Source organism: Nicotiana tomentosiformis, chromosome 11 (assembly GCF_000390325.3).
Source record: "Nicotiana tomentosiformis chromosome 11, ASM39032v3, whole genome shotgun sequence".
NCBI classification, from domain to species: Eukaryota; Viridiplantae; Streptophyta; class Magnoliopsida; order Solanales; family Solanaceae; genus Nicotiana; species Nicotiana tomentosiformis.
The window spans coordinates 99,173,490-99,191,511 of NC_090822.1; the positions used below are offsets into that span (position 1 = coordinate 99,173,490).

General features: G+C 39.7%; 1 long non-coding RNA gene across 1 annotated transcript; it reads left to right on the forward strand.

The window, feature by feature from the left end:
* Positions 1-6,552: 6,552 nt before the first annotated feature.
* On the forward strand, positions 6,553-9,193 carry LOC104110426 (uncharacterized). Its single transcript, XR_689453.4, has 2 exons — positions 6,553-7,207; positions 9,006-9,193. It is a non-coding gene; the product is annotated as an uncharacterized lncRNA (long non-coding RNA).
* Positions 9,194-18,022: the final 8,829 nt, after the last annotated feature.

Genomic DNA, 18,022 nt, shown 5'->3' on the forward strand with positions numbered 1-18,022 from the left:
ACACGTCGCCCGTGGTACTTTTTCGACTATCCAAATCGCTGCCTAAATTTGTATCAGCAAAACCTTGTTAGATAATATTGCTCCTTTTAAAACAAAGTGTCATAACTAAGGTGCCTTTGAGATATCGCAATATTTATTTTATACCTTCCCAATGTTCTTTTCCTGGATATGACATTTATCTACTAATAACTCCAATTGCATATGCTCTGTCAGGTCTAGTACAAACCATAGCATACATCAAACTTCCTACTGCTGAAGCATATGAAACTTTGGACATGTACTTCATTTTTTTATCTGTCTTAGGTGATTGGTCGTTTGACAGATTAAAATGGCTTCCAAGTGGAGTGCTTCTGGTCTTTGCATCTTGAAGACTGAACCTGCTTAGTACCCTCTGTATGTACTTTTCTTGTGACATCTTTAAGGTTCCTTCAGACCTATTTCTGCTAATCCTCATTCCAAGCATTTACTTAGCTGGTCCTAAGTCTTTCATTTCAAACTCCTCCACTAACTGTTGCTTAACCATGTTAATCTCATTTATGCTAGATCCTGCAATTAGCATATCATCAACGTACAACAGTAAAATAACATAGAATTCATCAAGATTTTTGATACAACAATGGTCCATCTCATATCCTGTGAACGCATTGTTATACATGAATCCATTAAATTTCTTGTACAATTGTTGGGGAGCTTGTTTCAAATCGTACAAACTCTTCTTCAATTTACACACAAGGTTTTCTTTACCATAAACTTTAAAACCTTCAGGTTACTTCATGTAGATGTTTTCTTCAAGGTCACCATGCAAGAAAGCAATTTTAACATCTAGCTGCTCGAAATATAAATTTTCTGCAGCTACGATACTTAGCACCAACCTGATAGTACTTAATTTGACTACAGGAGAGAAGATCTCGGTGTAGTCAATTCCTTCCTTCTGCTGAAAGCATTTTACTACTAATCTTGCTTTGTATCTCTTCTTACCATCATACTCTTCTTTGACCCTGTACACACACTTGTTCTCCAATGCCTTATTTCCTTTTGGTAACTCTATAAGCATTTGACACGACCCAAAATTCTAACCTGTCGTGATGACGCCTATATCAATACTAGGCAAGCCGACAACCTCAATAAACTGCAATTTCCATTAAGTTTGAAAACATAACATTGAATTTCATAGAAAATCTCACAATTCCTGACATAAAAATACATTTTTAAAACCTGGTGTCACTGAGTACATGAACATCTAATATGAATACAAAGTCTGATTGATAAAGCACTGTATGAAAGTATAGAACAATACAATAACTAAAGAAAAGAGAGACAAGGTCAGCGGATACCGAGCAGCTACCTTGATAGTCTCCAACAGATAAATCCTCAATAAGTACCTGGATCTGCACACGAGGTGCAGAGTATAGTATGAGTACAACTAACTCAATAAGTAACAAAACTAACCTCTGGGATGAAAGTAGTGACCATCTTCGCAGGTACAGTCCAATATAAATAATAACAATACATAAATGTAGACATGCTTTCAAGTTCAACAGTTACTTTCAGTACAAATAAAATAGATCAATTCTAAACAATACGAGGAATATGACATTTATGTATCTACATGCCAATGTACATACTTTATGTGATGCACCTTAATGAAAACTCCGTGTACTCACAATCTAAAATACTCAATCACTCAGTACTGTATATTCCAAGTGATAGAAGTAAGTGAGTACAAAATTGTAAATTTAACAAATAGTTCAACAACAATACGACCAAAGTGGGTCCCAAAATATATCGCCGCGTAGCCAAATCGTGATCTTTAACATGAGTCTCAGCTCAATTTCTCTAACACGTGGAGGATGTGCGGATAATGATATTTATTTAATTATGCAACTCCACGGAATCAATTTGATCACAATTCCTATGATGCACGCTCACACGCCCGTCACCTAGCGTGTGGGTCATCTCCAAACAATTCATACAACATGTAATTCAGGGATTCATACCCTCAAAACCAAGTTTAGAAGTGTTACTTACCTCAAACCGCGTAATTTCTTACTCCACTATGCCCTTGCCTCGCGAATTGGTCTCCAAAAGTCTCGTATCTAGCCATAATTAATTCAATTTAGTCAATGCGAATTATAGGAAATTAATTCCATATGAAAATATAAATTTTCCAATAAAGTCCGAAATTGTACTCAAAAATTGTCCGTGGGGCCCACATCTCGGAACACGACAAAATTTATAAAATATGAACCCCATCCAACCACAAGTCCAACCATATAAATTTCACCAAATTCCGACATCAACTCGACCCTCAAATCTTGAATTAAAGTCTATGAAGATTTCTACCGTTATCAACCCAATCTTTACCATTTGAACTCAACAATCTTTCCACAACCTTATTGGTATGTGTATGTATAATTGATACTCTTACACCCAAAAATCATACTCTTAACCTCCCATGTTTTACCCCAAAAATCGAAATTGAAGAATTGGGGGAAGAAATTCTTACCTCTTTGAAGCCCTAGCAAGATCCTTGTGAAATCTTCAAGTCTTGAACAAGAATTGATGCACAATTGACTAAGTTTTCACTTTCTCTCTCTAAGATGCTCTCACCACTCTCTAAAATATCTGATGAAACCCTTCAAAATGACCCTCAATAGTGTTTTATAAGAATGGGGTCCGGTTTATAAAACTAGAAAAATGAAGACACTCTGCGGTCGCATATGCGATCATAGAAATGATATGCGGTCCGCATATCGGCCGCAAAAATTGGTGCCCAAAACTGGGGGTCTCTTGCCTGGGTGTGCGGTAGTTATGCGGCCCGCAGACCTGTTATGCGATCGCAAAATGCATCACAGACTTGTTCTGTGGTCGCATAATACACCGCATAACTTCCCTCCAGAAATCCCAAGTTTATTCTGCGATAGGTTTTGCGGTCCGCAAAACGATTATGCGGTCGCATAATTGACCGTACAATGGTCCTCAAACTTGGCTCATTTCTGCTTCACTCTGCGGCCATTATGTGGTCTGCAGACTGATTGTGTGGCCGCATAGTGAGCCGCAAAAAGGTATTTTCCTGCCCGAAATTTTCTTTTACTCGCCAACGCATTGTTCAACCCAAAAAGTTTGAGCCGCGGACCTTTGTACTAATTGATCTACCTCGGCACCACAAAACCTCAATTTTCTTAGAAAAAATTTCTCTGGGGTCGTTACATATAATTAACATTCGGTCAACCTTTTTAACTTAAGTTCTAAACCTTGAAACTAAGTGTTCTAAATCACTCCAAAACCTTACCGGGCCTGAACCAATTACCCCGGCAAGTCAAATAACAACCATAAATCATAAATTGAGCAGCAAATGGGGGAACGGGATTGTAATACTCAAAACGACCAACCGAGTCGTTACAGTATCCCCCTCTTAAACAAACATTCATCCTCGAACGAGTTTAGAATTATACCTTGAGTCTCAAATAGGTGCGGATATTTGCGTGACAGTCCAGAATAGCATGACATGGGGACAACTAGTCCATACCCAGAATTATATCGAAATCAACCATACTAATCAATAAGAGATCAACTCTAGTCTCCAGTCCCCTAATAGTTACCATATCGATACACACGGTCCACAATAATAGTATCGCCCACCGGTGTAGATACACGAATAGGTGAAACTAAGGACTCACTAGGCATATCCAAATAATGATTAAAGTATGATGACACATACGAATAAGTAGTTACAGGGTCACATAATATAGAAGCCTCACTATGGCACACTAAGACAATACATGTGATCACTACATCTGAGGTAACAATATCTGGCCTGGCAGGAAAAGCATAGAATCGGGCCTGACCGCTACCTGATCGGCCTCCCCCTCTTGGGCGGCTCCTAGCTGATTGAGCCCTTCCCCGAGCTGGCTGGGCAGGTGGTGGAGCAACTGGTGCAGAAGTCGTAACATGACTCCTCTGCTGAACTGGACCCCGCGTAAGGTGGGGACAATATCTCTTTATGTGGCCCAAGTCTCCAAACTCAAAGCAATCCCTCTCTGAAAAGGCTGGTAAGTTCTGAGGCGGACCTCAAGAACCAGAATAAGTACTAAAAGAACCTGGCACAGATGATCCCTGAACTGAAGGAGCACATGGCATACTCTGGGCTGAAAGTGCACTGAGAGATATCTGACCCTGATGAGAACTGTATGAACCATGGCTCGATGATGCACCATGGTGAATTAGACGACCCGTTTGAGCGTGTCTGTAAAGACGACCCCTGTTGTGGTAGGATTGCCCTCCAGAAGGTACCCCACCAGAACCGCCCGAACCTCGAGGCCTCTTGGCCTCTCTCTCACCACAATCCTGGCTATGGACCACCTCTATCTGTCAAGCAATGTCAACCACCTCGTCAAAAGTGGCACCAGATACCCTCTCTCTAGTCATAAGCAACCGCAACTGATATCTGAGGCCATCAATAAACCTCCTAATCCTTTCCCTATCAGTGGGAACCAACCAAACTGCGTAACGAGCCAACTCAAAAAATCTCATCTCGTACTACGTCACAAACATACCATCCTAACGTAACTGCTCAAATTGTTTGTGCAGCTCCTCTGCGAGACTGCGACACAAACTTCTCCAAAAAGAGAATGGAAAATTCCTGCCATGTAAGTGGTGTTGCACTGATCGGCATGCGCCTCTCATAAGCCTCCCACCATCTGAAGGCATCCCCAAAAAATTGAAAAGTAGTGAATGAGACCCCACTGGTCTCCAGAATACCCGTTGTACGAAGCATTCGCTGGCACTTATCCAGAAAGCTCTGAGCATCCTCTGACTCAGCACCGCTAAATGATGGAGGTCGAAACCTCCCAAATCTCTCAAGTCTCCTATGCTCATCATCTGCCATAACGGGGACTACCGGGGCATGAACAGCTGCAGCTGGCTGGACTGGTAGTGCCCCCGATATCTAAAGTCCCTACACTACTTGCTTTGGAGCACGGGCAACAGGGGTATGAGAACCTCCCCCGGCCTAAGAAGTGGCTGGTACGGCCTGAGCCGAAACTGCCCGAGCAAGGACAGTGCAAACTATCAATATATGAGCTAAAGCCTCATGTAGGCCTAGAAACTCAATGGGCACAACTGATGCCTAAGCGGGTCCCGTCGGCTCAACTACATCTGGAATCTTCTCCTGAGTTGGAGCAACTGGTGATGCTACAAGTGCTTCTCCAATTGTTGTACGAGCGACACCTCGACCTTTACCTCGGCCCCGGCCTCTACCACGGCCCTAGCCTCTCGCGGCCCTAACTGGTGGCTGACCCGTCCGATCCGGTAGTACGTGTCCTCACTATCTATGAGAGAATAGAATAACAGAATTTTAGTTTTCCGAAATCAACAAGTTCGCACGATAGAATACAAGAAAGTAAAATTTTCCTAAGGGTTCGTCAGCCTTTCGAAGATAAGTACAGACGTCTCCGTACTGATCCACAAGACTCAACTAAACCTGCTCATGACTCATGAGACCTATGTAACCTAGGCTCTAATACCAACTTGTCACAACCCAAAATCCTAACCTGTCGTGATGGCGCCTATCTCAATACTAGGAAAACCGACAACCTCAATAAACTGCAATTTTCATTAAGTTTGAAAACATAACATTGAATTTCATAGAAAATCTCACAATTCCTAATATAAAATTACATTCCCAAAATCCGGTGTCACTGAGTATATGAGCATCTAATATGAATACAAAGTCTGACTGATAAAACACTGTCTGAAAGTATAGAACAGTACAATAACTGAAGGAAAGAGAGACAAGGTTAGCGGACACCGAGCAGCTACCTTGATAGTCTCCAACAGATAAATCCTAAAATCTTGCAACCGCCGTATATGGAAGTATCTGGATCTGCACACGAGGTGCAGAGTGTAGTATGAGTACAACCAACTCAATAAGTAACAAAACTAACCTCTAGGCTGAAAGTAGTGACGAGCTCTGCAGGTACAATCCAGTATAGATAATAACAATATATAAATGTAGGCATGCTTTCAAGTTCAACAGTTGCTTTCAGTACAAATAAAACAGATCAATTCTGAACAATATGAGGAATATGACATCTCTGTATCTACATGCCAATGTACATACTGTATGTGATGCACCTTAATAAAAACTTCGTGTACTCACAATCTAAAATACTCAATCATTCAGTACTCTGTATATGGCCAATCCAGCCCAGGGAAGATCCATCCCAAAATATATATGTATATTCATCAACTGATAGTCAGTCACTCAATACTGTATAAGGCCAATCCAGCCCAGGGGAAGATTCATCCCCAAATATCAATGATTCAGACAAGATCCATGTCGAGGAAAAATCCATCCCTCAATGTAAATACTTCGGGCAAGATCCATGCCAGGGAAGATCCGTCCCTCAATATATATATCTATGGCAAGATCCATGTCCAGAGAAGATTCATCCACTACAAGAAATATGATTTTTTGTAGCGACTTATTGTGGCGACACAACTAGTTTCAGGTCGCCACAAAAAAAGATAGTTTCAGGAGCGAACCTTTTAGTCACTTCAAAAAATAACATTTTAGTGGCGACTCTTTAGCGAAGTCACCACTATTGCGTACCAGAGTTTCTAATAAAATACAGTCGAACAGGTATTTAGCGGCAACTGTAGTCGCCACAAAAGATCATTTGACGCGATTAGGTCGCTACTAAAAGTAGACCTTCTAGTCGCAATCTTTAGGTCGCCTCTAATTCTTTTGGTACATTAAAGTTTATAGGTTTAGTTCCCAAATCTTATTTCCCCCAAAATTCTATTCGGCCTTTCCCCAGCAAACCCGATATCCTCTCCCCCAAAATTCCTCCACACATCGCTTCTCTATTAAGTTCCATGGGCGATTTTCCTTCTCCCTTCAAGCGTCTATTTTTCTCTCTCTTATCTTTCTCCTCCATATTTTTTGCTCTAATCTAACCTAAATCTACCCGAGCCCTAGTGAATCAACTCAATGTGAAGCGAATTGTAAGAAAAGCACACAGATTTTCTGCTCTCTACCTTAAGGCCTTCAATCGTTAGATTCTGAGGAAATGAATTCGAGGGATGATTATTGGGAATATTAGGTTTCGGCGACTAATGCAGAGCTCTTTAAGCGAGCATGGCGGAATCAAAAGGCTGCTCGGCTGGATTGGTTCAGAGATCTAGAGAATAGATTCAATTAATGGTAAGTGCACATGTGTATTTATGTTTATGAGATTTTCTATATATTCTCTGAACTTTGGCGTTCTTCTTAAATTATAGAAGACTTTCTCTCTGTGTCCATAATCATTTAAAGTTAAATAACCCTCATTTTGGTAAAATTTATTTGATGTATAATTATTTGTTTCTTGGGATTATATCTAATATCTATCATGGGTTTTGCTATTTCCTTGTCTGTGATGAGGTTGTTTTTACTAGTAAAAAGGAACCATGGAGCTTGCTGGGTATCTTTGACTTGTTTTCTTGCTGAATTTGGACAATGTGAACTAGGACACCTTCAAAGATAGCTAATTGTACATTACGTCATGTTAGTTTGGAAGATTCTAGTTTGAACATTAATTTCATGCGCTTGAGTTCCATTTGACCTATAATTATCAGTACAGACCACCCATATGTTAACTTTGCTAATCATTATCATGTATGCTTGTTCTCTATACAGCAAAAAGAAATAGTTGATCCATGAGGCGGTTGGCCCCTGTTGCATATTATTATTATTATTATTTTCTCATTTTCAAGTTACAAACTAAAGATGGTTGCTGCTGCATTTTCTTTTGCTTCCAGCTCTGAGAATATATTTATTGGTGTCATTTGTGGTAATGAACAACATCTACTTGAAATTAGAATCTAGAAGTACAAGTAAATAAAATATATTTTGTTGCCTAAGGTCCATTGACCAAATCATCTGTCAATGTTTGACCTTGAAGACAGTTCAGAGATAAATTTAATTTTAAATACTTTTGTTTTAATGTCTTTACAATTAGTATTTGCAGATCACCTTTTCTTTTTGACAGTTAAATGCTAATGAGAATCCTTTACAAAAAATATTTGTAAACCAGGTATATACTAATAGTGAATATAACATATTTGCATTGAAGATTTATATATTGTTACCTTGTGGAATTCGTCTCTTCATTAGCTTAATTTGCTGAATCGATAATTATTGTTAGCTTGTATTTTTGACAAATCATAATTCTTATTAACTTTTACGGGAAACTCTTCCTTGGGAGTTGATGAAAGTCAATTGCTTTAGTTAACTGTATCATTACAATATTTGTAATTTTTGCTTGAAGAATGCTTCTGGTTCTAGTTCTATACTGATGTTCTAGACATACCATTTTTTAGGCTATGGGCCACAAATTTAGGTGGTGGTTATTAGAGGAAGGATTTTGGTATTATCATGCTGTAGCAACACACTTGATGCTAGTCTATTGAATTCTAGATACTCCTCACACACAACCTCCTAATGCTTCTCATTACGTTTGTATTGTTGCTCTCATTCTGAACAACAATGGACAGGTCTATAAAGTTTAATTATTGTTCCACTTAAGTTAGGAGTAATTAATATGATAGGTGAGACTAGTTTGCCATAACATTTCTAAGAGGAATTAAGTTACTCCACTTGGCAGGTATTGGTAGTTAAAGAAAAATTTGAAAAATACACTGGGACTTGGGAGCTTCATGCAGGCATTTTTTGAAGAGGTGAACAAAGTTATTTATTTTTCTAATCAGCTTGTATTAAGTTAGCTTCTCCGGTGTACATTTCTAGTGCATCTTGATCTACTTCTAGTGGTTAATGTATTTGATATTGGTAGATTTTCGTATAGTCCTTCTAATATCGATGGTTTTTTTCCCAATCAGCTTATATACATAGTTTAATGTGTTTAAGTTCTTACTACAATTTTATCGTGGTCACCCCTTTTAATGTTAGCATTAAATTATGAGATTGTCAAAGTGGTCATGTGTTATCTTTTTCTTAATAACAGGAAGAAGGTTCTTAAACAACCACAAATGGCGTTGACCAAGGAAGAGTTTGAAGACACTTAAATTTTATTTTTCCTTTTTGTCGTATGTATATGTGTACAATGACAATGAGCAATGTAGTATTGTGTGGTATATATTTAACTCACTTTGTGATAATGAAAGCATTTATAATATTTGACTTGTTGAATAATTTTATTGGTTGTTGAATAATTTTGGAAGATTTTAATATTGATAGCAATTGATGAAAATGTATTAAATTTTCGCTATTGTAGTTGTTGAAAAAACAGGTTTTAGTGGTGACTGAACCTTGTCGCAGAAGCAATTAGTATATTTGGCAACCCTAAGGTCGCTACTGATTATCTGCTATTGTAGCTACTAGAGTTGCGACTACAAAAGCTACTAAATGTCATTCTTCAGTAGCGACCTACCTAAGATTTGTTTCGTGTAGCTTTTTTGTGGCATATTTTTTTAATTATTTGTGGTGAGTAGATTCATCACAAAAAATATTCAGTTACGGTAATGCTTGCAGCAACCTTCAGGTCGCCATTGTATGTCTTTAGTGGCGACTTTATGTGCCTATGTAGCGACTTTAGTCGCCACAATAGGTCCGACTTTTTGTAGTGATCCCATATATATATATATATCAACAACGCTCACTGTGGGGGTGCAAACTCCAGAGGGGCTCCTTCAACCCAAGCGCTATAATAGTTAGATCTAAGCATAAATAAATAAACATAACTATCACTCGGAATATCCAGTCTCTCGGGCTCTCAATAACATTAAGAATCAACCCGACATGATGATATGAAGTATCAATGAAAGACATAAATAAATAAACATAACTATCACTCGGAATATCCAGTCTCTCGGGCTCTCAATAAACAGATCTAAGCATAAATAAACAGATTTAAGCATAAATAAATAAACATAACTATCACTCGGAATATCCAGTCTCTCGGGCTCTCAATAACATTAAGAATCAACCCGACATGATGATATGAAGTATCAATGAAAGACAACAGAGACTGAGATATGATATGTAAGTGAGTACAAAATTATAAATTTAACAAATAGTTCAAGAACAATACGACACATGTGGGTTCCAAAATATATCGGCGCGTAGCCAAATCGTGATCTTTAACATGAGTCTCAGCTCAATTTCACTAATACATGGAGGATGTGCGAATAATGATATTTATTTAATTATGCAACTCCACAGAATCAATTTGGTCACAATTCCTATGATGCACGCTCACACGCCCATCACCTAGCATGTGGTCATCTCCAAACAATTCATATAACATGTAATTCAGGGATTCATACCCTCGAAACCAAGTTTAGAAGTGTTACTTACCTCAAATCGCATAATTTCTTACTCCGTTATACCCTTGCCTCGCGAATTGGTGTCCAAAAGTCTCGTATCTAGCCATAATTAATTCGATTTAGTCAATGCGAATTATAGTAAATTAATTCCATATGAAAATACAAATTTTCCAACAAAGTCCGAAATTGTACTTAAAATTCGCCCGTGGGGACCACATCTCGGAACCCGACAAAAGTTACAAAATATGAATGCCCATCCAACCACGAGTCCAACCATATAAATTTCACCAAATTCCGACATCAACTCGACCCTCAAATCTTCAATTAAAATCTATGAAGATTTCTACCATTATCAACCCAATCTTTACCCATTTGAACTCAACAATTTTTTCACAACCTTATTGGTATGTGTATGTATAATTAATACTCTTACACCCAAGAATCATACTCTTAACCTCCCATGTTTTACCCTAAAAATCTAAATTGAAGAATTGGGGGAAGAAATTCTTACCTCTTTGAAGCCCTAGCAATATCCTTGTGAAATTTTTAAGTCTTGAACAAGAATAGATGAACAATTGACTAAGTCTTCACTTTCTCTCTCTAAGATGCTCTCACCACTCTCTAAAATATCAGATGAAACCCTTTAAAATGACTCCCAATATTGTTTTATAAGAATAGGGTCGGGTTTATAAAACTAGAAAAATAACGCTCAGAAACACACTCTGCGGTCGCATATACGATCACAGAATTGATATGCGATCGCAGAATTCATATGCGGTCTGCATATCGGCCGCAAAAATTGGTGCCCAAAATTGGGGGTCGCCTGCCTGGGTCTGCGGTAGTTATGCGGCCCCGCAGACCCGTAATGCGATCGCAAAATGCACCGCAGACTTGTTCTGCGGTCGCATAATGCACCGCATAACTTCCCTTGGGAAATCCCAAGTTTATTCTGCGATAGGTTTTGCGGTCCGCAAAATGATTATGCGGTCGCATAGTTGACTGCACAATGGTCCTCAAACTTGGCTCATTTCTGCTTCACTTTGCGGCCATTATGCGGTCCGAAGAGTGATTATGTGGCCACATAATGGGCCGCAAAAAGGTATTTTCCTGCCCGAAATTTTCTTTTACTCGCCAATTCATTGTTCAACCCGAAAAGTCCGAGCCGGGGACCTTTGTACTAATTGATCTACCTCGGCACCACAAAACCTCAATTTTCTTAGCAAAAATTTCTTCGGGGTCGTTACACATAAGTCAACATCCGGTCAACCTTTTTAATTTATGTTCTAAACCTTGGAACTAAGTGTTCCAAATCACTCCAAAACCTCATCGGGCCCGAACCAATTATCCCGGCAACTCAAATAACAACCGTAAATCATAAATTGAGCAGTAAATAGGGGAACAGGATTGTAATACTCAAAACGACCGACCAGGTCCTTACATTATCCATGTTTTATTCTTTTGAAAAGAATTTATCTCTTCTTTCATAGCTAGCTTCCACTTATTAGAGTTTTATCACTTGTATCGCTTCAACAAAATGATCTGGTTCTCCAGCATCAGTCAGAAGTAAATTGTGGAGAGTGAGAGAGAGAGAGAGAGTTAACTTATCTGGAGCATTTTCTACTCTTTTAGATCTCCCTAATATAGGTTCAGGAGTAACTGATCTCGAATTTGATTCAAGTCCTGGCTCCAGATCTGGTTCTTCATCTGATTCTATCTCTGGTTCTGGTTCTGATCCAGATTCAATTTTTGGTTCTGCATCTTCAATATCAGAATCAGTTGTAATCCCTTTTGCTATTTTATTTTCTGAGATTTCTTCCAACTTAACTATTTCGGATGTCTGTCTGCTGGTGCTGGTTGGTTCTAATCCAAGCTTGTCTTTGTACATCACATTTTTATTAAATGTGACATTCTTGTATCTTATGATCTTTCTATTCTGATCATCCCAAAATCGATAACCAAAATTATCATCACCATAGCCATTAAAGAAATAATTTTTGGCTTTAGGATCAAGCTTATCTCTATCATTGGAGTTTACATGCACATAAGCAATACAACCAAAGATTTTCATATGTGAGAGAGATACATCCTTTACTGTCCATTGATCTCGTCCATTTTCACTCCTCTCTTTGAGGTTATGAAAACGGTCAATGCAATAGTAAGACCCAACAAGAGTCAGGGTCGAATTTCGCAGGGAACTATTTGAATGGGTGTTAGTAATATATATCTTAGTGTGTGAGTTTTTATATCTAAATTTGCACTTCCGCAATATTTGGTTTTGTTTAAAAATCTAAACTAAACTACGATTGCGATTCAAAGAATGAAACTAGAAAATTATTTTTGTTGTTTTCCAAATAATATAAAAGGCTTAGGGCTACGACCTTCACCTAGGTGTTTGCCTAATGAGTTGTAAACTTTAAAGCTTGTTTTATTGATCGGGGTGTATTATAGCTATCAACACTCAAGTACCCACTCAATACCTCTCGGCCAGAGAGTGATTTTGCCCAATTTGGATTTCTCAAGTCCAAATGGGTATTGAACAAAATAGTTGATAAGAAGCTCAAGTCGGGTTTTACTATCTCTAGGTTTAACCCTTTAATTGGTCTTATCAATCTCTCGATTGACCCAATTTCTTGCTAGTCAAGTTTTCCTAGAATATGTCTCTCTTTGTCAAGTAGAGACTAAGTCAAATAGGCACGAATTAATATTTGCAACCATTAATTCTTCAAATAAAAACAAGAATAAGGCTAGATAATAAACACTCAACCATAAACAAACAATAAATCAAACACCCGTTAAGTTTACACACTAGGGTTGTGTCACAACCCTAGTGAAAATTTAGCTACTCATGCTTAAACTAGAAGAAACAGGAGAAGAAATGATAATTAGACCCATATTGATAATTAAAATGATGAAAGAAATATTCAAAAAGCTCAAAATAGCAAAAACTACTAAAAATAGTAAACGAAACCATCTACTATAGCAGCTGATGTCAAAAGTTAACGTAAAAAAGTAAAACTATTCTATTTATACAAAGCTGGAATTTTCGGATAAAAATGCCCTTTCGGAGGTTCTGCGGCCGCACAATTCCATGTGCGGTCCGCACTTTGCTTCATCTTGAAAAGGTTAGAAATCTGCGGCCGCATAATAATGGAGTGCGGCCGCACTGCCCTCTTTCTGCGGTCTGCACAATAATGCCCGCAGACGCACTTTGTTCTTCTGCAGTCCGCACATGGAATTGTGCGGCCGCACAATAATTGTACGGTCCGCACTTGTGTTGGACTGGAGGTGCAGGTTCTCTGAACTTTTGCTCTGACCCAGCTTCTGCGGCCGCATAATTCGTGTGCAGTTCGCATCTTGCAACATTCTCTAATGGAATTGCTTCACGACCTGCGACCGCAGATGATATTCTGCGGTCCGCACTTTGAGCTTTTGTGCATGTTTTTGTCCTTGAGTTCAGCTTACTCCTTTTTGAATTGGATTTCATCTCGGGGGCTCATCTTCCAATATTCCTGCAATTAAGTACATTTTATCAGTTTTCGGGAATACAATTAAGCGATTTTGGACTAAAACAAAAGCTAAAAGGCGTTAATAAGTAGTCAAAATCCCCACTTATCAACTCTCCCAAACTTAAGCTTTTGCTTGTCCTCAAGCAAATAAAGTAGTTACCTCCTCCACAAGTTAAGAGCCATTCCAGCTAATCAAAGGTGAATCAATCACACATCAATTGGAACCAACAATTACCTATGACACTTATGAATTATCAACAAGTCAATAAGTTAAACTTTTAAGCACGAATGGTTCTAATGTGACACTTGAGCATCAAGAGTTGACTTTATTCAACAAGAAAGCTCACTCTTTCATGTAGGTCACTGTGGATCCCAAACTCCTCCTCCTCCACTCTCCGTTTGCCTATCTCACTTAAGAATATAACACTCAATTCTAAGATTTGTGAAAGGTTCATTTATCTCTCTCAAAAGAATGTCGCAAGTGCAGCTTTAAGTACCATAGGCTTGTCCCTCATGTAAATCACCACTAATGTAAGCTTACTCGGCTTGCAAGCACGTAGGGCTTTTTCGGGATGCAATGAAGGCTTTTGGACTAAGGTTGGATAAGCTATGATAGAACGGGTTCACCTTTCCTTAAGCACTCCACTTTCTTTTATCGAGTCATGCTTTTGCCAACTCTTTTAGGCATTTTCTTTTCCTTAGGGGAACTAGAGAGACTTAACATCACTCTTTCTTGGTCATGAGATTCATTTTCTCCTTCTTTGCTTTTTCCATGCTTCGCATTATTACTTTTCTTTGAATCCCTTCAACTTTTCAAATTATTCACTTTCTTTTTGCATGTTTTTTCTTTTTGTTCTTTCTTTTTCTTGCCTTTCATTTTCCTCATTTCTTTTCTCTTTTGTGCCTTGATAAACTCCTCGTCTCTCCCCCAAACTTACGTTTTTAGACAATTATTTCATAAGAGTGTTAAGGAAAGCTCGGGTGCCAAGAGAGGGTCACGACAAAACGGATAAAGGCTTGTAACATGGTTGTCAAATGAGAAAGGTTTTAGGCTTAAATGGGTTGACTAGGGATAACAACATTGGTGGGCAATAGAAAATTTCAAGCGGGCCAAGGAGAGCCTACAATAACTTCTCAAGCCAAGCAAAATATAAAATTTCGCCTAGAAACACATTCAGGACATGTTCTAGTCCATTCGCACGAGTACTTGAACTAGCAACAACAACATCTCACCTCTCATGCAGCTGGATTGTTAAAGAGGATAGAGTCGAGGGCCCACAACGACCACATTCAAGATTGAGAATCACTATGGTTCAACTAAACCACTTGATGATTGCCTAAGTCAACACAAGAATTAAAAGGTCACTAACTAGAGCAATTGCTTTCCAAAAACCTTATTTTTAACAATAAGCACATAGTTAAGTGTGTTGGTACCAAGTGAAGCATGTTTGACTCTTCGAGCATGACTCAATTAGGTCTTTTTATTCATTATTACTACTATTATTACTTAACTACCAACAACGGACTCAATCCCTTAAGAAGGTTGTTACGCCATCCATCATTGGGAAGAGTCATCCGGTTCACACAAAAGACCACCTTTGGAAAGAACCGTGACATTAAGAAAATCAAAGGCTTATTATCCACTAAAACATAAAAAGAAGCTATTAAAGCAAAAAGAAGCAACTACTTCAAAAAGCAAATCAAAAAGATGCTACCAAGTCAAAAAGAAGACAAACATAAAGATAAAGAATCTAATAAAGCAAAAAGCTATTGAAAGCTAAACGAATATACATAAAGAGGGATAAGTGAGAATATATACATAACGAGAAGTAAGGAGAAAATAGTACTAAGTTAATTACATGCCAATTTGTCTCATAGTTATCAAAATACATCATTAGAATCATCAAAATCCCAAAGAAACTCCACCCTATCCCCAATGCTTAACAAAATAAGAGTATAAGAAGGGTGAGAGTGAAGAAAAGTCCCTATGGCTCAGTGACCATCTCTGTGTCCCCAGTAGTGGCACCGACCTGAGCCTCCAATTGGATCTCATCATCCTCAAGTCCGGGAGTAGCTGGGTTAGTGAACATCTGGCGGACTGCCTCAGCAGTGTGAGCAACATGGTCTGGCTCCTCGAACTGGCCAGCTGGTGCCACTGAAACTGATGGCGCTGATGATGGTGCTGGTGTTGCTGGTGCTGACATTGCTGGATCTATCAGCATGTCAAATGGAAGATCTCCAACTGCTGCAATCTTAGTCACCTCTTTCTGCATCCTTTCAATTGATTTCTTGGACGCTTGGGACTTCCTCATTTTCTTTACTTTCTTGCCCAGCTCCTCAATCGCTAATCCATGATGTTCCAAGGTGTTCATTATTGTGGTTTGGTACTCCAGGAGCTTTTTCAAAGTCTCTTCAACTGTGGGAGGAATCTGGGGTGCCGGAGATAATGATTGTGCTGCAACCTGACTGGATATGTCAGTCAGCTTTGCAGTAGTTGTCTGCATCCAGTTGTTGAAGCTCATCATTTTTTGGGAGACTCGCTGTGCAGAGAGTGGAGCAGATGGCATCGGTACCAACTTCCAAGCCGAGGTGAGAGGTACTGAGGCTGAAGGTGGAGGCATGGCAGCTGTACTGGTAGAAGGCTCTACTGAAGTGGATGTCATATCAGTTGTCTCTGTACCCACCACTGATGGCTCATCAGACTGGCCTAACCCTTTCTCTTGGGGTTGTGTGCATCTATCAGAGAATACCAAGAGAATGGCTTCTTTGTCCGAACCTTCGTGTCATAGTCTCTAGGCTCTACCTATGCATCCGTAAGGTACTCCGTGATGGTGTTGGGATACGGGTAGGAAGTATCAGCCTGCCTGGCGACTACTGACATGTTGGCCGACATCACGGCACCCACATTGATCGGGTACCAGCCATAATAGAGGCGACTAGAACTACCCGTGGAATAGGTAAGTTTGTCTCGTTCTGGCACCGGTCTAGTCTGCTACATACAAAGGTCTGCCATCCCTTTGCCTCGAAATTTAGGGTGTTCTGCTGAATAGGAACCCTTACAGTGATCCATGGTGGTGGTGGCCCTGGGGCTCCAAGAAGCTCAGCTAGCCAAGGGCGAGCTGCATCACCCATCGCCAGCTTCTCCAAGTACTGCATTGGCTCCACATCCTCAAACCCCAAGTAGGAGTTTATTGTGATCTGGTCGAACCGCACCTTCAAATTTCTCACTTTTGTAACTTTGGTCCCTTTCTTGATATATGCCACATTGGCATAGAACACCCGTACCAAGTATTCCTTTGCATCAACAACTGACTGGGTGAACCACATTCACCCCTTTCTCTCTTGGAACTGCCTCAACACTTCTAGATTGTACTTGTCAAGATCTCTAAGTTAGAATTGTCGCTCAAGAGTGAGAGATCTCACCATCCACCACTCACAGAAACTAGTGAAGGAAGCCAGACTCACAAACCGGTCCTCCCAGGCCTCTTTCTTCTTCGACCTCTCAAGGCTGACAACTGTGGTATCACCTCCTCTACCATCGTCCAGAATATAATCCACAGCAGTTGCTGGTGCTTCAGGGATCGGTGTAGAAGAGAGATCTGAAGCCTGACTTACACTCTCCGAACCCTCGAAAGTGCTATGCGAGGAGGAAGGTTCGTCTCTAAGTTGGAACCTTCCCCGTGGCTGCTGTGGCTATGATTGAACGGCAGGCTGCTCTTGCACTGAGTCGCCCTCTGATGCTTCCCGAGATGGGGCATATGAACTAGATTTAGAGGGCTCAGGCTATCGTCCTCGGCATATTGTAGATTTCTTGTTGATTACCCTTTGGAGGGCGAGGGGTAAATTGATTTTGCCTCTGCCTCTGGAAATCTCACTCCTCCCCTTTGAAGTGTCACCATGACCTCGAGATCTAACCATTTTTTGTAACAAGCAATAACAGAAGTATGTTGTAATTCAGTTGAACACAAACAATATATCACATTGCAGAACATGAGAGCAGAATGGGGAAATGCAGTCCGCACAATTGCAAGTGCGGCCGCAGACTGGGTTGTGCGGACTGCACAATTTGGAAGTGCGACCACCGTGATGAAACTGTGGTCCGCACAATTTTGAGTGCGACCGCACATCTAAAGTGCCATCCGCACAATTTTTATTGCGGCCGCACATTGGATACCTCAAAATAACAACTC